Source organism: Pteropus medius, unplaced genomic scaffold (assembly GCF_902729225.1).
Source record: "Pteropus medius unplaced genomic scaffold, Ma_sr-lr_union100, whole genome shotgun sequence".
Taxonomy (NCBI): Eukaryota; Metazoa; Chordata; class Mammalia; order Chiroptera; family Pteropodidae; genus Pteropus; species Pteropus medius.
This window is the reverse complement of record NW_024349225.1, coordinates 2,429,084-2,456,752: the sequence shown is the minus strand read 5'-3', so window position 1 is coordinate 2,456,752 and position 27,669 is coordinate 2,429,084. Positions and strand designations below refer to the sequence as shown.

Below are 27,669 nucleotides of genomic sequence, written 5' to 3'. Positions count from 1 at the left end.
TGGGCGTTTGAGGTAAGGGGTCTCTGTGAGGAGAGCGCATCTGAGCTGAGGTGTGAGTAATGAGAGAAGCCAAGCCAGCCAATGAATTTCTAGCTAAAGTTCATTCCATATGCAAAAGAAGGAAAAACAAGCACAAAGTCTCTGAGGTGGAAGCAGATAGGGGTGTTCAAAGACAGAAAAAAGCCAGTGTAGCTGTTGTCTACCAGGCCATGTGACCTGTCTTCATCCAGGGTCCTGTTAGCCAGCCTCTTTGGCTCTCACACTAAGCGGTGTGTTACAGCTCAGTCTTTACCAGAAATAACGTTGTCATTTTGGCCTCCACATGCCATTCCTTTGTTTTATTTCTGTTTATTTGGAACTAAGCAAGGTACAGAGCTGCCATTTATCGGGCCCCTCAGAGACTTCGGCATTAGTCAGAATGTGTGCTGTAAATATTTTTTCCACTGTAGTTTGTTTCTTTATATAATTTATGGTGGTTCTTTTCCATGTAGGACTTTTTATTTTTATATAGTCAAATTTATTTTCTTTTATGGTTTCTAGGTGTGGGTCAAAGTTAAGCTTTTCTCATTCTGAAATTTTAAAAATTTCAGAATGTTCACTGTTTTTTTAAATAAAGACTTTTTTTAGAGTGATGGTAGGTTCATAGCAAAATTAAGAGGAAGGTACAGAGATTTCCCATGGACCCCCCTGCCTCTACACATGCCCAGCCCCCCATGGTTATCGCCCAGAGTCCATAGTTTACATTAGGCTTCACCCTTGGTGTTGTACATTCTATGGGTTTGGAAAAATGTATAATGACATGTATCCATTATTATAATATCATATGGAGTATTTTCATTTCCTTAAAAAAGTCCTCTTTTTTTTCTAGTACTTTTAAAATTTCATTTTTTTTACATCTAGACCTTCGATCTATCTGGAATTTATTTTTGCTGTAAAATGGTAGAGATCCAATTTAATGCCTTTTTTCCCTACCTTTATTAAGGTATAACTAACAAACAAATTTGTAAGATATTTAAAGTGTACGACGTGATGATTTGATATATGTCTACATTGTGAAAGGATTCCCCCCATCATGTTAATTAATTAACACATCCGTCACCTCATAGTTGCCTTTTTTTTTTTTTGTGAGAATACTTGGCTTCTACTCTTATAGCAAGTTTCGATTATACAATACAGTACTATCTACTATCGTCACCATGCTGTACATTAGACCCCTGAACTTACTCATCTTATATCTGAAAGTTTGTACCCTTTGACCCACCTCTCTCTATTTCCCCTAACTTCCAGCCTCTGGTAACCACCATTCTATCTGTTTCTATGAGTTAGACTTTTTTTTTTTTTAATTTCACATATAAATAATACCCTGTACTATTTGTCTTTCTCTGTCTGGCTTATTTCTCTTAGCATAATGCCCTCCATGTTGTTGCAAATGGCAGGATTTTGTTCTTTTTAAAGGCTTAATAATATTTCATTGTGTATATACACCACATTTTCTTTATTCATTCATCTGTTGATGGATACTTAGGTTGTTTTTATTTCTTGCCTATTGTGCATAATGCTGAAATGAACATAGGAGTACAGATATCTGAGCTAGTGATTTTGTTTACCCGAAAGCGGGATTGTTGGATCATATGATAGTTATCTTTTTAATTTTTTGAAAGATCTTTATACTGTTTTCTATAGTGGATGTACCAGTGTACATTCCCACCAATAGTGACAAAGGTTCCTTTGTCTCCATATCCTCACCAGTATTTATCTCTTATCCTTTTGATAATAGACATCCTAACATCTCATTCTGACTTCGATGTCCATTTCCCTGATGATTAGTGATGTCGAGAACCTTTTATGTGCCTATTGGCTATTTGTATGTTTTCTCTGGAAAAATATATATTCAGATCCTTTGTCCATTTTTCAATTTTTTTTTTTTTTTTTTTTGCTATTGTGTTGTATGAACTCCTTGTATATTTTGGATATTAACTCTTATCAGATATGTGGTTTGCAGATATTTTCTCCCATTAAGTTAATCTTCTCTTGCTGCTTTCAAAATCCTTTCTTTGCCTTTGACTTTTGACAATTTTGATGATTGTCTCAGTATGGGTCGCTTTGGAACTCTCAGAGCTTCCCGGATCTGGATGTCTGTTTCTTTCCCCAGGTTTGAGAAGTATTCAGCTATTATTTTGCTGAGTAAGCTCTCTGCCCTTTTCTCTTTTCTTTTCCCGGGACATCTATAGCGTGTGTATCAGTCCACTTGATGGTGTCCCATAAGTACCTTAAGCTATCTTCACTCTTTTTTCATGGTTTTTTCTTTTTGCTCCTCTGATTGGATGATTTCCACTGTCCTGTCTATATATATACTGATAATCTCTTCCACTTGACCTAGTCCACTGTTTTTTAGTTCAATTATTGTATTCTTTGATTTGTTTGATACTCTTTAATATTTTTTATGTCTTTTTTGAAATCATCACCTGTTCATACATTGCTCTCCTAACCTTGGTGTCTTCATGACTGCTATTTTAAACTTTCTGTTGAGCGAATCACTTCTCTATGTTTCATTAAGGTCAATTGCTGGGAATGTATCGTGTTCTTCTGTTTGGAACCATATTCCCTTCTTTCTTTCTTTCTTTCTTTCTTTCTATCTTTCTTTTTTCTTTTCTTCCTTTTTCTGTCTTGATTTCTGCACATTAGATATATAAACACCTCTTTCAGTCTTGACTGATTGGCTTCCTCTAAGAAACGAACCTTATCAATCAGCTGTCATGAGCTTCTGGTTGCCCAAGCCACCATCTTTATTCTTAGTAGCTCCTATTAGATTAGGGTTCGCCAAGCCCTGTCAGTGTCCCATAGATGTGGGAAATGCCCACACCTGTTCAGACTTCCAGAGAACTATTAATTTCTGGCCCTTCAGCTCCCCGATGCAGGCTTATTGGAAGCCAGACCTTCAGGCAACAGCTGGGGGAGTCAGAGTGAGATACATCGTGTAGCCACTGACGGGGAGAATCCGGCAGCTGGGTGTTTTTGTTTACTCATCCTGTGCTGAGCCAGAGGGGGTGGTCACTGGAAGTGCTTGTGCACCCAAGGGGAACTTCTTGGTTTCACGTGGTGCTGGAGGATTCATAAATGTTGAACCTTGTCAGCTACCAGAGCTAGGTGATTTGGGAGCCGGTCTCTCAGGTGGTAGCCATGACAGTTGGTGTGGTAGATGTGTGGACAAGCTCCTTCCAGGGAGAAGCTAGAGACAATTTACTGTTGGAATAAGTCATGGGGAGGAGGGGGTCTACAGGCCCACTGGCTCTTTTACACCCCCAGGATGATGCCAGTCACCTCTCAGATGCAGGCTGATTGGAAACTGCATCTTCAGACAGTGGCTGGCAAAGTGTTTAGTCAAACTAAATACTTTAGAGACTGGGAGGTGGACACTTTTGTTTGTTCCCTCTGTACAGAGCCCAGGGGGATAGCTGTGGGGAGTACTCACTTGTCCATTTAAAAACTGCTTCTTTGTTTGCTGTAGTCCTGTGGGACTTGATTATCCATTGGCTCTCAGAGCTAGGTGATTTGGGGGCCTGTCTGTTGTGTGGCATCCTTAAAATTTAAGGCTCCAGTTGTGTGGTCCAAGCCTTTTGCTCCTCAGGGAGAATTTGAGAGTTGGGAATTTCCTCCCGATTTTAAGGTGCTGTTCTAGAGATGGCAAGCGTGTGTTTGGCCATTCCTACCCATTTTGATATGGGATTTTTTTCAGTCACCTATTATGTAGGAGTCATTCAACTAGTTTCTGGATTTCTCTCAGAAGGAAATGATCCATTTGTAGCTGTATATTCTGAACATCTGGGAGGAGATAAAGTCAGGAGTGTCCTTCTCACCATCTCAGTGATGTTGCACCATAAATTAATTCCTTTTAAAAATTTCTATCCAGTTGTCTTGACAATTTTATCAAATAATCTGTCTTTGAATGTCACGGCTAACTTCATTAGACATTACATTCCTCTGTGTATTTCTGGCACTTTATTTATGCGTATGCTTAATCTTGTGCCATTACCCAGTATTCTAATAGTTGTTTTATATTTGGCAATGTTAGTGACTCTTAATTATTCTTTCTTTGCAGGATTTTCTTGGATGTCTATGTATGTTTATTTTGTTTGTCTGAATGTTTTTATTTTACGCTTTAGGGGTTGTCCAATGTATTTTAACTTGTCACAGTCTTCCTTCAAATATCTTACCTCTTCATGTACAATATAAAAACCTTGCAGCAATATGCTTTCATTTTATCCTTTATTTGTACTAATTTTGACATACATTTTATTTCTACATTATGTTACAAATACAATACATTTTTATTTTTGTCATATATAGTCAATTATGTTCTAAAAAATTAAAATATGAAAATGTTTTGTATAAACCCACATACTTAACATTTTCAATACATTTTATTCTTTCATTCTGAAATACTTCCTTTTGTAAACGCTTTCATTTAACCTTAATTCCTGTTAATTATTTTCACTGGGTATGGAGTTCTAGGTTGACAGTTTTTTTCTTTAAAGATGTCATTGCATTGTCTTCTAGCTTTCATTGTTTTTGTTATGAAGTCGGCAGTCATTTTTATGTTTGTCCCTCTGTTTATGATGTGTGTTTTTGCAATGATTTCTTTTTAAAATTTTCTCTTTTTCACTGGTTTTTAGCAATTTGATTATGCTATGCCTTGGTATGATTTTCTTTTTGTTTATCATGCTTGAAGTACGTTGAGATTCTTGGATCACTGGATTTATTGCTTTCATCAAGTTTGAAAATTTCTAATCATTATTTCTCTAAATATTTCTCTGTCTTTTCTTGGCACCTCAGTTGCACATATGTTACACTGCTTGATATAGTGTCACAGTTACTGAAACTTTTTTTTTCTTTTTGTCATTCTTTTTGTGTTTCATTTTGGCCAATTTATCTTGCTCTGTCCTCAAGTTCCTCAACTTTATTCTGCAGCATCTAATCTGCTAATAACTCCAGTGATTTTTCCATTTCAGATGTCTATTTCAGTTAGAGAATTTTATTTAGTTTTTTTAAAAATTATCTATTTATCTCTTTATTATATATCTTCCATTAAATTCTTGGGTATATTTATGATAGCTATTTTAATGTGTGTGTGTTTTTTTTTTTTTTTTTGCTAATTTTATTATCTTTGCTTTTTCTTCTTCTTTTTTTTTTCCAGTTTATAAAGAACATAAATTTATTGCTTATAGTTCTCAAGACAAGATGTCTGAGATCAGGATGCCAGCATAGCTGGTGAGGGCTTGCTTCCAGCTGGTAGGCTTCTCCTTGCATCCTCACATGGCGGTAGGGCTGAGGGAACGCTATAGGGGTCTCTTTTATAAGAAAGAGCTCTAACCCCATTCAAGAGGGCTTCACCTTCATGACCTAATCACCTACCAAAGGCCCCACCTCCTAGTACCACGTAACATTAGGATTTCAACATGAATTTAGGGGGTGGGGTTTGGGACGCAAACATTCAGATGACAGCAATTACTGTTTCGCCCGTGAGCCTGGGAGTTAAGGCAGCATGGCTGAATGCAAAGAGCACAAGTTTTGATGTCAGGCAGCCACCGGCTGAACCTCAACTTACTAGCTATGGATTTGCATCTATTTCTACGGATTTGTTTTCCTTCTGTTATCACTTTTTCCTGATTCTTGGTATGTCTTGTATCTTTTGATCGAGCACTGAATATTATAAATATTACATTGTTGAGTGTCTGGGTTTTGTTTTGTTTTGTCTTTCTTTAAATAGTATAGTATTCTGGTCTGGTAATTCATTAAGCTAATGAAGATCATCTTGATTTGGGCGGGGAGCTTATTTTTAAAGCTTTAAAGGACTGGCCTAGAGTAGTTTGTACTCTAAGGCTAATTTAGCTCTACTACTTGGGTGAGACACTTCTGGAATTTTTACTAAATGAACTAAGTCTTCAACAACGTCTTTCCATTTTAGCTGGTCAGAATTCGAACCTCATCTGGCACTGTGTGAAATCTGAAAATTGTTCAGCTGACAGTTCCCAGTGTTTCCTCATTTGGCCTTGTGTATTTTTATCCTATGTATAAACAGTATATTCTTTAGGAACGTATTCAAGGATCTCCTATGCAGATTTCTTTAGTTCTTTTCTGAATTGTTCCATCCTCTCTGGTATTGCGCTTTATACATCATAGCTGCTTCAGCTTCCTTGAACTTTTATTTCTGCCTCCTCTATTAGGTATGATTGCTGTGTTCTCCTTTGGTACTTTCTTCTTGCTCTGCAGTCCAGAAAATTACCCTAGGCATAAATCTGGGACTTTTTTTCCAAAAACTTACAATCACACATTTGGCCTATGGCAGAGCACACGTTCAAGCCAAGGGCTGAGATGCTCCAGAGCCCATGCTCTCTTTCCTAACCACATCGTGGGGCAATTCATGATGGTCCTCCAGCCTACGATACTCAGAGGCCACCTGAATGAAATGCCTTGTAATCTAAATAAAGTGACTGTGCAAATTATCAAGGATCCTCTGGCCAAAGCAGGTGAAAGAACTGAGTTTAGAGACAAGCACTTGGGGAAAAGATAATAGTGGGAAAGAATGAGAATATACATAATAGGTGAGGTTACCAAATTACCTTTCAAAACTGTAAATTCAGAGCTTCTTACCTCAACTAATAGGGAACGCAGGTATATTAAGGTAGCAAGTTGATTAAAATAATGGTGTAGATATTTTCCCGATAGACCAGACTTATGCATCCTGAACGGTTTCTTCACAAAGAGTTTAAGACAATGATGACTTTTTGATGGTCATTGACACATCGCACTAGGAACCATTGCTATGATTTTTCTATAGCTTTTTTTGTTCTGTGTTTTAGATTGGCTGACTAAAATAGTAATAAGTAGAATAAGTCAAGCACCCCAAATTGGAAAATTCTGACAATAGCAAAAATGTCTATGTTCAAGTTTACTTCTGTTCTATCAATGCAAGATTTGTTGAGCAGAAAGTACTCATTCTCTCAGCTAATTTCAAATGATGCTTATCCATTCATTAAAGCCATTACTTAAATGACTTCCACTTGACAATTCCTTTAGAAAAAAAACTGAGGTATCATTTGTTAAAAATATTCTTGTATGAAGACTTTTCACCAGGTCGTTCTGGCCTTCTTCCTTTGTCAGGCCACATGCTGGTGCTTTGCTATATTTGGGTCTTACAGAAGTGATTTGAATCTGCATTATAACATAGCTTGTCTCTGAACACTATCACCTCCCAGTCAAAGCTTCATTCTTCTGAAGGGGAGAGTGGATTCTGAAAGCTTACTATGAACTTTCAGAGTTCTGTTTTCCTTGCTGCTTCCAGAAGCATTGGACAGGTGGAAATCGCAGGGTCTCCTGTCTCAGCAGAGGCAATTCTTCGTTCCTCATCTCTCCCCTGCCACACTCATCTTACTGAATGTCTTATCCATCCAGCAGGACTCACCTGCTGTGTTGTAGAATGGGAAGTTTTTTTAAAACTTTACTGCTGAGAATTTCAAAGCACTCTGGGAAAGAGAGATTTATTTGTCTTTTCAAACTACTTAACGACTAAATACCAAGTATGAAAACAGATAGATACCTGAAGATCCAAAGGTGTTCTAGTTGCCAGAAACATTTGGTCAAGATATTGGAAAAGAAAAGAGTAGAAAGAGAGGTCAGTGAAAACATTAGCACAACAATCTCTTTTAAACTCAAACATAATTGAGGATCACTTTCTGAATGTAGCTGGTGTTCAAGGTCACATAACTTATATACCTGGCAACTGTACTTATGTTTTCATATCACTTGGGTTTTACTTCTATCAGGACTGTCAAATTGTGCTGAAATTGTATATAGAGCTTTTTTAATGGGCCAGTACTACTTTAGGCAGTTTTGTGTGTTTGATGAACTATATTACCTACCAAGAGAGTGACCAGTTCTCTGTTGCTATGTAACAAGCCATCGCAGAGGTACTGTCTTAAGACAATAATGTATTATTTGTAATACTTCTGTAGTTTAGCAGGATGGTGGTTCTTCTGGGTCTTGTCTGAGAATCACTCTTGTGTTTGCATCATTCAGGCCTGGATTTCTTTGAGCATGGCTCCTGAGTTCCAAGAGAGCAAAAGCCAGCAGATGCCAAGCTGAAGCTAGGCCTGTAAATGGCATCACTTCCACTGGATTCCATTGGTTAAAGAAAGGCATAAGCTGGCCCAGGATTCAAGGGGAGAGGAAACCTACCTCTTGACAGGAGAAGCAGCGTGTGCATCAACTATGGAGGGGAGACTTTGAAGGGAGGTGTTTAGAGACTATCTAACATACATATATCTCAGGAGCCATTCCAGTTTGCTTAGGGTTATCCTGGTGTATACCCATGGTCTTGCAGTAATTAATAGCACTCACCTTTGCTCTCAAAATTGTCCCGGTTTGGCTGATAAATTACATGGTCACTCTATCCATAAGATGCCATTTAGACCTAAAATGCTACAATACAAATTCCAACTAGTAAGACTGTTCAACCATGGAATCAATTGTGTGATCAGGTTCCACTCTTGGTTTAATATCTAGCAAGGCTTTTTTTCAAATAAGGGCAATGATAGTTTAGCAAGGCAGTCTTTGTATTTCTGGTTCAATTGTGTAATATATTGCATTTGTAAAGAGGACTTTGAATCTGTGAGGGCTGGTCAGAGACTATAACGATCATCACTTCTCCATCTCTCAGAGGTATTTTGGTTATTTATACTGAAAATTTCCCAGCAGGGAGGATGGAAATAGTAGAACTTGGATATAACATACTTTGTGATTGCCCGTGTTTTAGCTCTGCCTTGCTCAAATTACCTGCGACATCACTCAAAAATAAAATCTTCTAGGATGTTCCCTGGGCTAGGCAAATGCAAAACTCTGAGGTTGGCCAAGCATGTGTTAACATCCTAGGCTCTCCACATCCGCTTTGGGTATCTTCTGGGCCCTTTGGCTATGTCCAGGTTCATAGTGCTCAAGTGTCGTGCTTTATCTGTCACGGCCTTTAGTACAGAGAACACCCAGGCAGGGCCCTCTTTCCAAGCTTTTGATCTTGCCTTATCTTCTCCCAATAATTGGAGACATTTGCTTATTATGAATTATTAATGGAATAATTATTCCATCATTCTAAATTTGGGAATTGATGAACAAGTGAATTCTGAGATGGAAATTACTTTGAATGTGTTCAATCTCTTAGGAAAATTATTCATATTTCAGCAATAGGCTTCTGCTGATTAGGCCTAATATTCTTCATTATCCTTTAACTCAAGGTGAGATATCTCACCTTGATCAACACCTTCTTAAAACCCTTCTTTAAAATTCTGTAGGTGCTCAGGTCTTCCTTTCTCTGTTTCTCTGTAGCACACTCACCCACTCACTCTCGGCGTCTATTTTCCTTTCCTTCACCATAAACCTTCCTACACACTCCAGTTCTGCCTGAAAACCTTTACTGGGAAGCTTTATCCCCACCTGTAAAAAGGGTCTGGAGTAAATCTTGTTTCCCTAATCCAGATAGCTGCTCTTAACCCAGACAGTCAACATCCTCTCAGATTTATATCGTAGAGGAAATACAGTGTATGGGCTGGTACCAGTCTGCAAAATGTTGGTAGATGGTGCATGAGAAGAGAAGTATAGAAACTGAAAGTAAATATGCCTATGACTGGTACTTCTTCAGACTCTGGAGTGTGTCGTCTGTTACCATCAGGATCCAGCCTTTTCTACTTACTCTTAACACTAAGGAACTTAATGGCAACTACATATATGTATGTAAAATACAGTGGAACAAATGGAGAATTTAGCTAAATGAGAACTCCAAATGAGAAAATTATTAATTTAATGGGTATGATCGATTATATTATTTGTTTCTAAATGTATTATTTGTCTCCTCCCTGCCTTTGCCAAGTATTCTTCCAGGCAGGATACATGTGTTCCCTACCCCACTGACTTCGAGTTTAACCATACACTCCCTTTGGCCTGCGGGTATGACCTACACAGAGTCCAAGCTAAAGCTTTAAATGTGCTTGTGTGGTTTGTCTCTCCTCACCCTTTGACCTTCGGTCCTTCGCCAGAGAAAAACATGCCCCAGACAGTAGGTGATCCTTCATCTGGGGTCCCAGATAGAGAAGACATTCAAAGCTAATCAGATCCCCAAGGAGCTCAGCAGAACTCAGCAGAAGTATATCTAGCTCGTAGCCTTTAAGCAACATGAGTGAAAAATTAACATTTGTTGTTATAAGTAACTTACATTTTTGTGCTTGTTACAACAACAAAAACTGATAAATACAGTAATTGGTACCAAGAGTGGGGTTTGCCATGGCAAAAACCTTAAAATATGTGGTGTCGCTTCAGGCATTAAGAAAGTTATAATAGGAAGCTGGAAGAGCAGCAGCCCGTGTTGTATATTGGTAAAACTACCATAGATAAATGTACCAATTGAATCTCTGTTTGCTCTTAACACTAAGTAAATTAGTGGCAACTGTGTCAAAGGGCTTCGAGACAGAATGTTGGTGGCATGGACTGATTGTTATTAGCTGCATTTGATAAGAGACTATAAGAAAGAGATGAGCTGAGAAATGAAAAGGAAGAATGAGAGTCCATAAATTCCAGAATTTGCTTATTTGGTATATGCTGAAGTTTCTCATTTCCTTCCAATAAAATATTCTCATTTTAACATATAACCTGAGGACAAGGGCTAAGTGAGGAGTGTTGCCATTTCGTCACAGTGTGGGACCGAGACCAAACCAAGATCATGGCTTACACCTCTTCTGTTCAGATGTCTGATTGGATTAATAATGTATCTTCCAGTAAATTATTTCAGTTGGACAAAATAGCTCAGAACAAAAAGAAAAAAAGGCAGGGGGCATGGTCACACTAAAGCCTGACAAGCTTAAAGTACTTATAATTAAGGGAGAGAGATGCATGAGTTGAAAAGAATTGTGAGTCCGGCTATTAGCATATGAGGTTGACTAGAATCAAATGGATAAAAACAAACAAACAAAACCCCCAACAGTTAAAATAGCCCTGTGTTAACAAGAGTGCTTTAGCATGGATTAACGGAGGTGGGAAATAACTGGATTTATAGGGACAGGAAGTGGCTTAGGAAACTGCTCAACCACGTTTTCTGATGCCCTATTCAAATGTGACCAAAGATGATAAGAAAAGAGGCCAGAACTCTTAGAAAATGGAGACAAGAGCTATAGTACTCCCAGAGAGCATGAGGGGCCTGCTCAAGGAGCATTTCACATCCTTAAGGTCAGACGGGACCTGCAATATTTGTTTGGTGGGATTTCAGAATGAACCTGTACCTCCCCTTTCTGAGCAGAAGTCTTTCTTGTGGCTAGTCTGTTCCTGTTTCAGCATTGTGTGTTCAATGTGTGGGGTAAGACAATTTGTATTTTAAGATCACAGGTCTCTGGATCAAAAGGAGTTGCAACTGGACTTGAGAAAATTACGAAGTTCTTGGCTTTAAGCCTAAAGACTTGACTGGATGTACCCTGGGTCTCTTGGAAGGAAGAAAATATGTGATCAAGAGGGCGGTCTCGGTAGAGAGGACCATTTGCTTACAATTTTTTGTTCTGTCTCTGCCATTGTCATGTTTTCTTCTGATACAGTGCACTTTTCCACCCTATTGACTTCTGCTTGGCATGTGATTTGCCTTGGCAGGGGACTGTGAGAGGGCATGATATATGGCACATCCAAGCAGAAGCTTTAAATGTGCTTGTATGCACTGGCTCTATCTCTACCAACCCTTGGTTTTCTACCCTTCCTATGAAAAGCTCATTCCCTGATTGATGGATGTTCCTCACCTTCATACAGGAATGAGAAGTCTGTGGAATGCAACTGAGTGCAGAGGAGAGGCCTAACATGGTCACGGCCCCATTTCAGACATTCTTGAGCAAAAGCAAATGTTTATTCTTGGAAGTAAACAACTGAAATTTGGGGTTGTTTGTTACTGCAGCAAAAGCTGACTGCTACAAAGAATTATAAAATGAGAGAAGAAATCATACATGAGACAGGAAAAGAAAATACTATGCAAGTCAGCTTGATTATGTAAAAAACCAAAATCATGATGAAAGCTAACATTTATTATGCATAATTGTTGAACTTCCAAAGGAAGAAAACCAACAACAACAAAAAAATCAAAATGAGAATTTCATTGATTTTATATCCCAGATACGGCTTAATTGAAGACTGGAGAAAACATCTTTCAACATTAGGCACTGATTTAAAAGGTTAAGGGAAAGCTATGACAATGGTACTAACATGGTTGGTTAGAACAAGGCATACAAGGCAGTATTTCTGAAAATCCAGATGCTTTCTTTGTGTCATGTTGCATGCATAGTTTAAATTTCTTACTAGGAGACATAACATGAACTGATAACAATGACATTTTTGGACCACTTCAAAGATTATGTATTATATTTTCTAGATCTGTCTAAAGATGAAACATCTTGATAGAAAATATAAAATTTGACCTTAGATCTACTCTTAGACTCACAAAGGGAATGCGGACTAAATGTTGCTAAAATAATTAGATTTAATTGAGACAAGATATGAGGTTCACTAGGAGAGTTAAGCAAAATAATAAAAATCTTCAAATAAAAAGCAAATTGTAGACTTTGGTGGAAATAAAGTTAATTTTGAATTTGTGCTATGCATGATTATTTGGTATAAATCATAAATTGCTATTAATGTCAGAAAAAAATTACAAAACACTCAGATATGTTTGGCTATTTCATTTTTTAAAAGGCTCATAATATTTTTAATTATGAAGAATATAGTTTTTCTTCATTGAAATGACGTGATATGTGCAACAAAAGCGACATTCCAATTTAAAAACAGAAAACTTAAAACGAGGAAAGGAAAACCTTTGTATGACTATGGAAAAGAAGAAAAAATGTGTGGTTACAATTGGAAAATGATTTGAGTAAATTGAGCAATATATTGCAATATTTTTGTTTTTCTTTAAATATGAAAACAATTTTCATATATGACTCCATTATAATGTTTATACATGATACATAAAATTCATGGTATATTTCTGAATCTAAGGATTGCTTTAAGCATTTTTTTACTGACGATTCCACTTACAACTAAAAATAATTATTTTAGAATAATTAATGTCCAAACTGACATTAATTTTAAAAATTATTTGAGAATGACAGTGGCTCAAGGTTGTCTAATTTGGTATTACTAAAAATAGAACAAAGATTATATGAAAATCTTGATAATAACAACAAATTAGTGATTTTGCTGAAACGAAGGTAAGAAAAAGAAATTTTATGGGTGAATATGTTTATAATATGTATTTTTATTAATAACCCAAATATTTCTAGCCCATGAATTTAGACATGCTCACTAGTAATTTTTTGTCTGACATTTAACCTAGATGTGTGTGTATGTGTTTACACACATTTTTCCATTTTGTTATTATAAAGAAATGTTTGTCAAGATAGGAGGCTAGAACATATCACATTTAAGAATTTGTTAGCTTGATTTATAAATTTTAAGTGTTTAGACTTCTGGTACGTGGCCCTTCACTTATACTCTTGTCCTGGCCCCTGAAAGTGATAGGGGTGTTTTGGTCAGAAGAACCATTCCCGAGACATGACTTTTCCTCTTACTAGCTATGTCAACTGAGGAAATCATTAAACTTCTCTGCATCTCATTTTCCTCAGACATAGGTTTATGATAATATCTTATCCACTTGTCTCCTAGGGTTCTTTTGAAAATCAGCTGATATGATGGTGATGATAGCAGCAGCATTAGCAATAAAAACAAATACCTACTGGCTATCATGTGTTATTTATTAACTCTTTAATTACTGCAATAACCTATGAGGTAGTACTATTATTGTCCCCATTTTGTGGGTGAGGGAATCAAGGCACGGATAGGTTAAGTAACGGGCCCAAGGCCATATAGCTAATAAATGGTGCGATTTGAACCCAGGCAGTCCGACTTTTTTTTGTAAACCTAAAGTACTTGTCAGGTATTATCATTGTTAGCTATAGTCTGTGAACACATTAACCTGAATAGTTGTAACAGCTTATGTAGCATCTACATTATTGGTTTCATGGTAGAATTCTTGCCTTCAAATGCCCTATGTAAGAGAGAGAGGTTTGTGAATGAGAGGGGTTTATAGAGTCCAAACTTTCCTGCTGGAGTTCATGGTGTAGAAAGAAAATTGATCCTGAAGACTACAGTTATTATCACTTTGTAGAAACAATTAAAAGGTTTGGCTAGAGACTGATATAATCTGTGTGTTAGATCAAATATAGGTCATGTAGTTCAATGTAGTAACCGCTTTAAAAATATTCCTAGTATTTCAGCTTATCTCAAGGTCTACTAATTTTATTTGGTTTGTAGAAGAAATAGAAAAATGATAGGAGAAGAACCAATAACGAATCAGATAACTATCAATTAAAATCAGATAAATAGCTAAGAAATTGTAAAGGATAGAGATAGGTAGTCTTTTAGAAACCTCAACTTCACAAAATATAGCACATAATTTTTCTAACAAAATTCAGTAATGGATAACTAAAACCTCAGACCCTCAGTGCTTTTTAGAAATAGACAAGTAATTTATAAAGTTATTTTAAAAGTTTGTTCTGACAATATCACATTATATTGTTGTAGTAGTGAGCCTAAATATAAATTCATCTTAATCTGTATATTTTATAATTTCCACAAAATTTCTCCCTCTGGAAGGAAGAGAACCAAACTTCACAGACGTATGGATGCTAATGGTCATTTGGTTGTATGAGATGTGCAGCTAGGTTATCAGTGGGTTTTGGCAGGACAGAAAAGTGCTACGTGTCATGGACCTTTGGGGTCCCTTGGGAATAGCTGAATTTGCTCATCTTAACTCCAGGAAAGTGGGGGCTACATACTGACCATGGGATGTGCAAGAAAAAAATTGACACAGGCTTTTAGGTAAATTAACTAGAAGTTAGACGTTCAAATACAATTTCTACCAAGCAGTTGTCTTAGCATACCACACCCTTATTCCTAACTTAACTTTATTTAAATAATGTTTCTTTGGGGAAAATTATTATGGAATTCTTTTGGTATTGGAGCCAGGGTTTTGGTGTTTTGTTTTGTTTTTATTTTTTATTTTTTATTTTTTTTCTGCTGGTGTTTGAGAAACAGGGAATATTGGTTACCATTTCAGCCACATTCTCTTTTGAACACTATCTGCACCGTCACTGCAGTAAAAGCTTGGCTTCCCAGCGTGACGGCAGGGAGCTGTCAGCGCTGGTGTGCTCTTGAAGGGGAATCAAGAACATTCTTTCACAGCAGCACCCACAGACCGGGCTCTGATGGGAGGCTAATGGGTGATCCATGAAAAAAGGGTTTATATTCAAACAAATTTGGGAAACTCTGCTCAAGAAAATCAAATGAATCAAATGTGTACACTTCTCTCTGCCGCAGGACTTCTCAGAACATTTAGTATGTTAATGCGCGCTGTGATCTCTGCAGGGGATTACTCAGAGCAGCCAGCTGATGAATGTGGTGTGGAGCCACTTTGAGGAGTGGCGCTTTGTAGCAATACTTCATATTTCACAATCAGTGCTGCCCAAACGAAACCGATTGAGAAAATAAGGGTGTAAATATTAAGGCGGCACCTGATGTGAAAGGGGTAAAATAGAAATTGCTGGTCCCACTGTCTGTCCCCATCCCCGTCTCAGATATAGGAGCGTGCACGACCACCCCCCTTTCTTCTTTTCCCTCCAAGAACAGGAAGCAGGGCACTTGGAACAAACAAAACTGCTTGTGCAAAGAATCACGCACAGTGGTTCCGAGTGGCTCCAAGGCCTATGCCTGAATTAAAGGCGAGGCCATATAAGAGGAAATAAAAGGGTCTGTCAGAGATCAAATGAAGCATTTGTATAGGACCTTATTCAAAATGGATACAAATGCATCAATTCTTCAGAATTATAGGTGAATCAAAGGAAAATTACATCCAAGGAGATAAAGCAGCAGCCAGCAGTCGAACCACGTACGGTGCAGAGATGCAACTTTGAAGCTTCTGGCCTGGTGTGCCAAAGAGCCAGATGTGGCAGGTGGAATTATAGCAGCTCCAGCTCAGCATCTGGAGTGAATAAATCTATCCCATAGAAAATGAAGAGGTGCACAAGAAGGCGGTGAGAATGACCAGTTGAAAATACATTTTTGAAAGAAAATCACTTTGAAGAACATAGAACATTCTTTTTTTTTAAAAAAAAATGAAAATTAGGTCTAGGCTCTGATTTACTCTATTTCTTTGTGGTGTTGTGAAAGATTCATATATGAAGAATATTCAAGCTCCAAAATAGCTGAGCCCCTAAGATTTCTCTCTTCTCTGGCAAAGAGAGGGAGGGAGAGAAAGAAGGAAGGAGAGAGGGGAGGGATGGAGCGATAGATATGTAGATAGATGATGGATGATGGATAGGTAGGTAGGTAGGTAGATAGATAGATAGATAGATAGATAGATAGATAGATAGATAGATAGATACTGGTGTGGGGGGACCCAAGGCAACATTGTGTCATCACGTGTATGTGAAGCAAGTGTGCTATTCTGAGACTGAGCCATAATCAGGACCCGGCATCAGTCACCCTACAGGCCTGAAGAAGGCTCTTGTGTGTGGATATATTCTCTCTTCTGTTCCAAGAATTTTGGTTTTTTTTTTTTTTTTTGATATTATCATAAAAGTATACAATATATAAAATAGGTGTCACAGATATGAAAGATTCTGTAGTCAGTAAGCAACACTGCGGTGACTAAGCATTTATCTAGATCGCAGAACCTTCTGGCTCTAAGGAGCCTTAGCGATGATCTAGCGACCCCCACACATTGTAGAAGCCGAGACTGAGGATTAGCTAGGAGAATGACCTGTGTGAGGAAAGTCCAGGGGCAGAGCTGGGGCGGGTGTCCGGGTCCTGACCAGCTCTCTTTGCCGCCCCTCCTGAGTTCCGTCGGGATCTCCAAATGCTTCCCTAACAGGTAGCATTGCACACCACCACACAACGGGGGTGGCGTGACCGCAGACACGTGGTGTCTCCGGTTCCAGGAAGCTGTCCTTTGCAGTGGGCAGTAATGGTCTACACTTTCCCTTTTCTAAGATGCCCAGAGAATGAGTCTCTGTCACCTCCCAGAATAATGTCCCTGAGAGAGTATTTCCTCATAATTAACCTAACCCTCCCCCCAACACTGGTTCAAGCCCCTTTCTCCATAAGGAAATGGAGAGCCTGAGAAGTGAAATGCCTTGTCCAGAGGCAGGACACAAACCTGATAATCCGCCTTCCAAATTTGTGCATTGCTTGTTCCTGCAAACTGCTCCAGGACATATCAGGTTAAAGAAGTGACAGAAGAGGTGGGCAACGATAGGGTGGCAAATTGGTGGAGGGCTCCTGAAGGCAGCTGAGAGATGGAGACTCAGTGTGACAGGCAATAGAGATTGCTGTGGGGGTCCTGACAGTGTGATGGACGCGGTGGCGCTCGAGGAAGATGATTCTCTCAGATAACAGCAGCAACGCCACCCACAATAACATCAACATCCTTCCTGTGCCTCATCTCTGGGGCTTCCAAATGCTACTTGTCACCGTGAGAAAGATAAAAAGCCTCCTCAGTTGGACCCTGGCCAGCTAATCTCAGAGCTCCAGTTCAAGGAGCAGGCCAGATGTGTCCTCGCAAGGAAACTACATGTTTGGACAAAGGCTTGTGCAGGTATGAAATATAGCTCTGGGGGAGGTGACAATTCCTACCACATGTGTAGGAAGAGAGACTCGCAAGCTGTTGAACGTTGCCGCTGCCTTTTCCTATGGGAACAATATGCTCTCTCCTCCCTGCACATCCCAGGAAGCGTGGTGTGTGCCCAGTGCTCTCAGCATCTGGGGATTAGCCTGTTTTTATTTGAGATCAGCCTCTGTTTCTTAACTTCCAGTTTAACCTTTTTGACTAGAAGGTACATCTGAGCTTTGTTGACATTATCGTATAGGGCATGTGGCGTTAAGGACAAAGCACTGAGTCTGGACCTAGATATTCCACATTCTGTCCGTGTAACCTCTTAAGATTTCTCATCTGTAAGATCACTAAGCAAAATGTTTACAAGACAGCGAATGTTCGATAAGTTGATGTTTTTGACCAAGGCTGTACCTAAGAATCAACTTGGGAGCTTTTTTTTTCAAAACATACAAGCTCATTCTTTTCCTGTCCTTCCACAGATGTCATAATGGAGAATATTTGGAGTGAGACTGGGCATCTGTGTTGTGAGAACATGCTGGGGTGCTTTTGATGAACAACTCCGGCTAAGAACCACTACAAAAATATTGGTGCTGTTGCTATAGGTTGTTTATTCTGAAGAACTGAGCTAAAGACTTAGCACTTAATAATTGTCCACATACAAATAATGGGTGTATATTATGCTGTACTTGAAAACGACTTAATATTTAGCTTCCTATAACCATTAATATTTTAAAAATATTTATATTCCACTTAGTTTCAAAAAGGATTCGAGACGGTTTTTGCAAAACGATTTTTCTACTTAAAATCTACTCTAATTCAGATTGACCTTTATACCTAATTAGTTTGAATTAAGGAAGCTTTTTCATTTTTGAAGATTAATGTTTGTCCCAAAGTTTATTCCTCTGAACCTGTTCTCCATCTCCTTTTAATTTCCCTCCAAGGACAGATATGGCAGAAATGGTGAATTGTAATGGATCTTGGGATCACCGTACTAAAAAAGCAGAAACCCCCAGATTGTGGAGGCTGTGTCCGTCTATCAAAGTATTGGACTAAGCAGTCTGGGAGTGAAGCATGGAAGGCTGCAAATGGGAATACAAATGAGCTCATTACCATTTTCCATCCTCTGTGGTTGCTCAGTTTTCACAGGTGCCCCAGGTCCACCCAGTGTTCACCATTTCCTCCTTAGTAGTAGAAGAGGTTGCCAGGTGAGGCCATCATTCCAGAATCACATCTACCTTCCTTTCCTGAAATATTACTTTGGAAGAGAAGAAGAAATGGAATTACTGTTTGTTGAGCACCAAGTAATTCTAAAGGTTTAGTCTGAAACCTTATAAAGAAGTTATAGAGCTATTGAAAAGTGATACAATGGAATGGACCAAGTTAAAGTTATAAAAAGCAGCTTAAACACTTAAACAAATAAAACCCTCTGAATACATAAAATTATGAGTAACACTTGGGACTCAGTACTGAGTGTGACCTTGACCACAAACACAAAAATGAGCTTTATTATTATTATAGTTAATTGCGTGCATTGTTTCTCCTTTAATACGGGGAAAGAAGTTAAATTTTAAATTCAGCTTTAAAAATAATTGCAATATTTTCAGTATTTTAATTTGTTTATCAGCAAATATTTTATAAGAAATCCATGCCTCCTTTTCACTTGATTCTTCTTCTTTCTTATGAATTATTAAATAGATATTTGTGAATGGCTTGCAAGATTTATCCTGCCTATTTTCCAGATCCCAAATGCCTGATTTTTTTAATGATTTAAAAATTTTTTCCAAATGGCTTTTTGACGAAAAAAGGATTGTTGAAAGGAGCATTTTTTTTTTTTCTGCTTAAACTGATTTAGTTAGTTTCAATGTTCCTCTCGGTTTTGTTTTCTTGCATTGTATAATTACACAGCAAAACAAATGAGCCTTCTTCTATGTTTCTTTCATTAACACTGTTTAAGAAATAGGAATCATTGTCTCTCCACATCTCCACTATCCGTCCACACCCACAAGGGCCCCCACTGCCACAGAGAGAATTCCGAAGGTGGGAGGCACAGCCAGACATTCAGCCTCTATCTCAAGTTATTCCTGACAAGGAGATGCTTCTGTTCTTGAGGTTTCAAAAGTGACAAATCAATAATCCCCTATGATAACCTGTTCCAATTCATCATGTTTATAATGAAGAAGTTTAACATAATTGTTTGGGCCAATTTGTATACATCTTTTGTCAGTCAAAACTGGTGTTTTGCAAACGTGAGTTGCAACATATCATTAGTGGGTGTTGAAATCAACTGAGTGAATGATGGATGGCTTAAAAAAAAAGAAATAGAATAGAATGAAATAGACTACAAAATGTAAAATTGTCTTATGAATTTTGTTTCAGGTGTGTGTGTGTGTGTGAGTGTGTGTGTGTGCGCGCGTGTGCGTGTGGTAGATATGGAGAAGGTATGGTCCTATGGGTTATGATGAAAAATATTTGAAAAACACTGGTTTAAATGACTTGTTTTAAAATTGTATCCTTCAAACTCTATATTCCAGAAAAGGTTTTTGAGATAGTTGGAAGGTTGGGGGCTCCTATCACTAGTTCAACCATTAAAAAACTTTTTTGTTGTTCTTTTATGTAGTAGGGGCACTGCATAAGATTTCATTGAGAGAAACTATTCTGCTTCTCAATAAAAATGTTTGAAAATCATTGGTCTACATCAAGAATATATTGATCATCTCTGTTTAGAATTGCGCTGCTTCTCTTAAGAAATAATTATTCAGTGGCTCCCAGCTTTCTTCAAGGCTAAACAATCCCACTTCCTCAAATGTTTCATTGTTGGTCGTATTTCTGCAAACTTTCCATAATTCTCATTACACCTGTGTGGCTCCTTTCTTATTTCTCTCTCTACTTCCCCAAATTTGAAGAACAATTGGAGCCCAGTTGTCACTATGATGTTTTCTGGTTTAGGTCATCACACCCCAGCAAGGGTTCCTACCTATCCCTGGAGTAGTATCCTTTTATTTTGCTGCATCTTCCAAATCTGAGTAAGAAAATCTTTATTCAAATAGCCAAGTAGAGATGAGCCATGCTCACCTATCTCTGCATCTCTCTCCTCCCAAGCTTGTGACCTAAAGGGCCTACGTAAAGTCATCTTGGCTTCGGGTACTTACCAATGATAAGGAATGCTAACTTGGATCACTAATCAACTGAATGACAGAATTTTAGACTTGAAATTAACATCATTTACTCAAACTCCGTCACTTTTGCGTATTAGGAAACTGAGGCCCTTCAAGTAGCTTTTCTCCCGATTGTTTTGTTCTCTGACTTTAGATGATTTTCTTAACTGTCTGGCGACACTTGGCTGTCTGTTCACATTCTAGAATGGGGCTGTAAAACTCCACCTGGAAACTATGCACATGGAGGGCTTCTCTATAGCTGGCTGGGACTTTTCTTTGGGAAAACCCAGATGTCAGTATCTCTGGGTCCTTTCCCTTGGGCTGATGAGATGCCCTAGAGGAGACCCTTCCAATTTCCTGCTGCCAGATTTCTGGGAGCCAAGCGGGGAAGAAGGAGGGGTGAGGAGACAGGGCAGGTGGGTCTCAACATTTACAATATCTCCTGTTCCTTCTGTTGTCACTACAGTGCCCCAACCTTAAATGTGCTCGTTGTCCCCAGTCTTCTCTAGAGAATAATCCTTCAGTCTTCTGCCAGTTGGTGTGGAGAAGGGGCAGCTGCCAAGCTTAGTAGAGTAGAGAGAAGATATGTCCTTCTCAAGAAGATTTTCAACCAATTCTCCTCTTTTGGCCCTATCTTCAACTCTGCTTCCTGGTACCCCTATGACTTGAATCTGTCTAAGTTCTTAGTTTAAATCAGGTTACGTCTCTGGCTTTCCTTACTGTGGAGTAAGAATGCAGTTTTCTTGGATCTGCTGTCAGTTATTGCTCGGACATCTGCTTTCCAGATTCCAAAATATTATTTTGTCCACCCCACGCCCCCGCCATTTTATTTGTCCTTGTGCATATATTTCTTTTAACAAAATGTTTTTGTTACATTAGTGGAGATTCAGAAAGAAGTAGAGGTTCAATGCACGTGTCCAATTGCTATGTATAACTGCTATAATTTAGGCCTCACAAATTAGTTTGAACAAATAGCTTTAACCCTTTCTTTACTTTTCCTGTCCACAATCCTTCAATTATTAAAAAGCAGTACAATTGTCTAATTTACATGTCACTTCTATAATGTTCTTTTTTCCTCCAGTAGAAATGCTTTGAACTTGAACAGCCAATATGTGGAAGAGAAGAGGAAGATGATGGAAGGGAATTCGTTAATTCTCAACGCTAATAATCATCTCTAGAATTATTAAAAGGTGATTGTATCTAACATTTTAGAGGATGAACTAGTAAAAAATAATCCGAATATTGAAATTTTTGTAATCTGCACGGCTTTTTTTAATTAAGTTTATTGAGGTAACATTGGTTAATACAATTATATAATTTTCAGGTGTACATTATAATACCCTCTGGTAACCACTAGTCCATTGTCGATGTCCCTGAGTCTCTGTTTGTCCTGTTCATTTGTTGCTTTAGATTTATATCCCACATATAAGTGATATCATGTGATTTTCAACTTTTTCTGTCTGGCTTATTTCACTTAGCATCATTATCTCGAGGTCCATCCATGTTGTCGCAAATGGCAGTATTTCTTCTCTTCTTATGGCTGAGTAATATTCCATTGTATAAATGTGCCACCTTCTTTAGCCAATCATCTATCGTAGGACACTTCGTTTGCTTCCATGTCCTGGTCACCGTGAATAATGCTGCTATGAACATCGGTATGCAAATATATTTTTGGATATGGGTTTTCAAGTCTTTGGGGTAAATACCTAGTAGCGAGATTGCTGGATCATATGGTAGATCAATTCTTAGTTTTTTGAGGAACCTCCACACCATTTTCCATAGTGGCTGTACCAATTTGCAGTCCCACCAGCAGTGTATGAGGGTTCCTTTTTCTCAGCATCCTCTCTAACATTTGTTATTACTTGTCCCATTGATTATAGCTATTCTACTAATAGGTGTGAGATGGTATCTCATTGTGGTTTTGATTTGCATTTCCCTAATAGCTAGTGATGTTGAGCATCTTTTCATATGTTTTTTTTTTTTTTTTTTCTTTCTGGCATAAAATATTTAGGGGGGAAAACTCCACAACTCTCCTTTTAAAAGTGTCTGACTTTGGTTATTGCTCCTGAAAATAAGTAAATAGAAGTTGCCAGTAGTGCCTGTAATGTACGGCTTTTCTCTTTAATCAGAAGAGATAGGAAACTTCAGATTGTGACAATGATAACAAAACTACTAGATTAAGTGGCACTGAAATTTCCAGTATTCACACTCTCACTGAAATGTCCCAGGGGAAATGACATTGTTCCTTCACATGCCCTAACCTTTCTTTGTAGCCAAGAGAGGCAGCAGGGGAGGGGGTGGTTTTGAGAAGGCGAGTGAAATTCGGCCTCAGACAGACCTAGAGGGCCGTGATTTAAGTTCTGGCTTCATCATTTAATAGCTGTGTGAATTTGTACCAGTTACAGAGCAGCTCTGAGCTCAATGCCTCGTTTATAAGAACGATGACATCTTCTCCGAAGGATTAGAGACAATGCTTTAAATCTCCTAGCACCATGTCTGACACTGAATAAGTGTCCAGGGAAAGGTACTCGTGACATTATTATGACAGTGGGCAAAAACATAGAGGTGTCTCACAAGATATGAGTAGATTTCCCTCCGGTGGGCTAGAGAAATAGACAAACTAGCCTGGGGATGGGAGATGTAAGAAGAAAAACAAGCACAGACAGAGGAGAAAAGAGAAAGAAGAGAAGAGAAGAAGACAGAGCGAGAGACCCCTCGCTTGGGAACGACATCTTCTCTTTCCAGACAGATGGCTCCATGTGAACGGTCCTGGGTTATTGAGCCGGGGAGGTGGGAAGTAGGGCATATAATTCATGTTGCAGTCCGTTAGGAGGGATCAAGTCTCCTCTGCTTCACAGACGCTCGTCTCCTGAGCTCCATCTAAATAGTGTGCTCAGTTCTCGTGCAGGAGCACAGTCATGTCCCTAGTCACTGCCAGAAAATAACCTTTCTTTCCAGCAATAAACTCCAAAGCCTCCAGAAATTAACGTGGAGTTAATTTTAGCAGAGACATAACAAATGAGGCTGCCTGAACGGAAAGGGGAGTGAGCAGGCGACGGCATTAAGTAGGGCAGAAGCAGCCATCAAATATGCCAAGAGATTCGAAACCTCTCAGTGGTACAACAGCTTTGGGTCTGTGTGTGCACATCTACAGTATACAGAAACTCTGTGTGTGTGTGTGTGTGTGTGTGTGTGTGTTAAACACACAGAGACACACACAGCTCTGCCACAGGCAGCTTTGAAAGGACTGTCCCAGGAGAGGCAGAGGAGAGAGTGAGGCTGGAGAGGGGGAGTGAGCCTGCAGACCTGGGTAGCCCCCAGTCCGGGGCGGAGACCCCCATCCTTCCCTCTTTTCTCTTCCTCTTGCCCTTGACTTATATTGCTTTCGACACAGAAAACTCACGTCTCCCACACTGTTTTAAACCATGAAAAGTAACAAGATTGCCTTGATCTTTTGTTCAGAAAGCCTTGAAAAAATAATCCATTTGTGAAGCTGAAAACCAGGAATTAAAACGGGGGAAAAAAACAAGAAAAGGAAAAAAACAAAAAAAACAAAAAAACCCTGGTGTTCTACTCGTCTAAATCCAAGTGTTAACTCTTGTTTCTCTTCTTTCTGATAGTCACAAATTCAGCTTCCTCTGGATGAAAGTCCCTTTGCTCTGAAGCCACTAGTTTTAACAGGGGACAGCTGCCTTATAAAGAAGGCAGTGGCGATCTTAAAGAGCTTCACTTTTATTTGTTTCTGATTTTATTGACCACCGCAAGCTGCTTGTCTTATTTCTCACGGTCTAAGTCTTTTGTAAAGCACAGACGTGAACGCAGAGGGCGTCTGTCCCTGGAGTGACACAGAAGATGGCCACAACACGTCCTTTAGGTTGAAGCACACACTGTGGTCATTTGATTTCGAGTCCTACTTAAAGTTCTTTTTAAAGGCTGAAGGCTTTATGAGAATAAGTGCGACCATTTGATAAATGGAAACACATCTGGCTGCATCGCAGACACAAACCTCACAGCATTAATTACTCCGACAGTCAAAGCTACGGACGGAGGAGAACATTATTTATAGCAATCTTTGCTAAGTAAATCATTTTTTAAAAAATGGCTTTCTAAATGTAATATTTCCCTTTTAAGAAGCCCTCCAGAATTAAAGGGGCTTTACAATGGAACATGAAACATATTGCAGAGAGAGGGACAGAAGCTGTCTTGATTAATGCCCACGATTATCAGTGATGCAAATCACTTTCCCTTATTAAGTCTTGTTTAATATCCTAATGAAGGCTTCTGAGCAGATTTGGTAATTCCAGAGAAAGTGACTGTGAACTAATGCCCTTTTAGCGTGTTGAGAATGAGCGGTGCTATAAAGAAAACCCCATTTTCCATAATTCCTCCCCTGCCCAGGACCCTTTTCTCAGCTTCTCCTTCACAGCAGGAGACAATTAACCTTTTCAGTGCCAGAAGCGATTCCAGCACGGTCCAGCTGCGAAGGCCAGCAGGGTCAGAGGAAGATGGAAGTTCTCTTTGGTTTCCACTTCCACAGAACAGTTCTAAGAAACTGGACTGCAGAGTAGGGATTTAAAACGTAGCTGCTGGTTATGTTATCTGACTTGGGCATATCTGGTACCTTGCACCTCCCAAAGTCTTTGAAAACGCCCACCCCAGGCGGCATGGCATTGCCTATGCAGCTCGAATCACTGACTGCCAGAAACGAGAGCAGACATGCCAAAGAAAAGCCCGTTCCACCCAAAATGCTGGGCTTCCTCTGTGATCTGTGGGGAAGGAGGCTTTATTGAGGTTGAAAGTCTGGGAGGTGGCGCTGAGGGTGGTGACTTAGGGATTTGCCTCGGCCTTCGGTATCCAGCTGTGCTCCGGTTTTGTGGCTCTGCTTGCACTTGGGGCAGCTGAGAGGGTCCGGGACTGGGGTCTGTGCTCAGACCTTCTCCGTCCAGGTGGCCGCACTCAGCTGTGGCCGGGGAGTGACTTCCTAACATCCCCACTTCTTGCTTCTAGAAGCAATACACGGAGGTCGGGGAGAGAAGGCCCCTGCTGAAGCAGAGGGCAGTGATGAATTCGTGGAGCTGGTTGCTTGCTTGGGGGTTTCTTCCGCCTCTGCTGCTTTCAGGTCCCCGCCGGAGGGAGGACCTCCACTGAACCGTCCCCTCTGACTTTCAGGAATGCCCTTTCGTACCCTTCCACCCCCGACCTTAATCTGGATGTGCCAACCCACGTCCTGGTATAAAAGGAGGATTTGTGTTTGAAAGAGAAAAAAATCAGGCAATTTCCTGGTCTGCCTTGGAATATAAAACAGCTCCAAATGAACCACTTACTTAGGGATCAACTTGACCTTCTCCTTGTCCAAACAGGGTCCAAACCAAGGCTGAATGAATGGCCCCCCAGTACAGGAACTTCAGCAGGCCAAACATGAAGGCTTCTCGTTCCATAAGGTGAGCGTGTGAGGACTTGCTATTTCTGATGAGAGAACACATCACTCATTTCATTTTCTTCCTAAAGATGTCCGGGGCAGAGGAAGGCCTGTAGGAGAACGATGCGGTTAGGCAAGAGAGGAAGAAAGAAAGATTTAAGTTTAATGCTGATTTCGAAGGACACAGAACCGGAATGAGATCATGGGCCACTTTGCACCCGGCAGACCCTGAGCAGGAAGTAACGCTGCCCACTGAGGCCACTCCTTGTGTGGGGAGGGGGAGGTGGAGCCATCCCACGCGAGGGCTGGCGACGGGGAGCAGGAAGGCAACACGGCGGCAGGTTAGAGCGCAGATTTCAGACTCAATGGGGCCGTCGGGGTGGTCGTTCTCACTCTGGCCTCCCAGTTCATGCGTCCAGCTGCCCCACCCTCCCCTCACACCTCCGTTGCTTTCCTTCACCGTGTACTCTTCATCTTTTAGCAAATGCTAGGGACTTGATTCATTTAACGTGTTTACTGCTAAGTTCCGTCTCCCCGCTAGACCGCAGGCGCCATACGGATCCTGTGCACTGAAAGCTTAGAACAGCGCCCCTGTCTGGTGGTCAGTGAAGACTTGCTGAACGAGTGGAAATAGATGTGAGGGTGGTTTGTAAATGAAAAAGTACCGAGCACTTAGAAGTTGTTGTTGTAATTAAGTATTTTTAATGACAGTGAAAGTAGCAGTGTCTAGAACATAGCTGAAGAAGCATCTATGACAACATCCGTCATCAGTTCCTGGGCAGTTTTGTCAGTGCTATGTGGAAGGCTCACAGACCCCTACACTTGACCTCTTGCCAGACTTTGGGATTAATGATATTTGGGCAACTTGGCTCCAACCTCATTCCGAATTTTCTTTTAACCTTGTATTTCCCTTATATTTATTTTTCAAAGTTCTGGTAAAACATGATGTTTACCATTTTAAGTTATTAAGTAAATTCACATTGCGGTGCAACCATCACCACCATCCATCCATCTCCAGAAATTTTTTTGTCTTCCCATGGGGAAACCTCGTATCGATTAAACAATAACTTGCACTCTAGGTAACCCGTGAAAGTGGAATAATACGGTATTTATCCTTCTGTGACTGGCTTATTTCACTTCCCATAATGTCTTCAAGATTTATCCATGTTGTAGCATGTGCCAGAATTTCCTTCCTTTTCAGGGCTGAATAATATTTCATTGCATGTATAGACCACGTTTTGTTTATCTAGTCATCTGTCAAGGGATACTTGACTTGCCTCCACTTTTGGCTGTGGTGAATAATGCTGCTATGAACATGGCTGTACAAATATCTGTTTGAGTCCCTGTTTCAATTCTTT

At 39.5% G+C, this 27,669-nt stretch overlaps 1 long non-coding RNA gene across 5 annotated transcripts in view; it reads left to right on the top strand.

Moving 5' to 3' along the window:
* The window catches only part of LOC120617540 (uncharacterized), a 125,636-nt gene that overhangs the window by 64,265 nt on the left and 33,702 nt on the right, over nt 1-27,669 (top strand). Inside the window, exon 8 of one of the 5 annotated variants that reach the window (XR_005656943.1) lies at nt 18,217-21,948. The exons of the other annotated variants lie outside the window; for them this stretch is intronic. This is a non-coding gene — a long non-coding RNA (uncharacterized LOC120617540). Of the gene's footprint in view, nt 1-18,216; nt 21,949-27,669 lie in introns of those variants that run through there. 5 annotated transcript variants of the gene reach the window in all.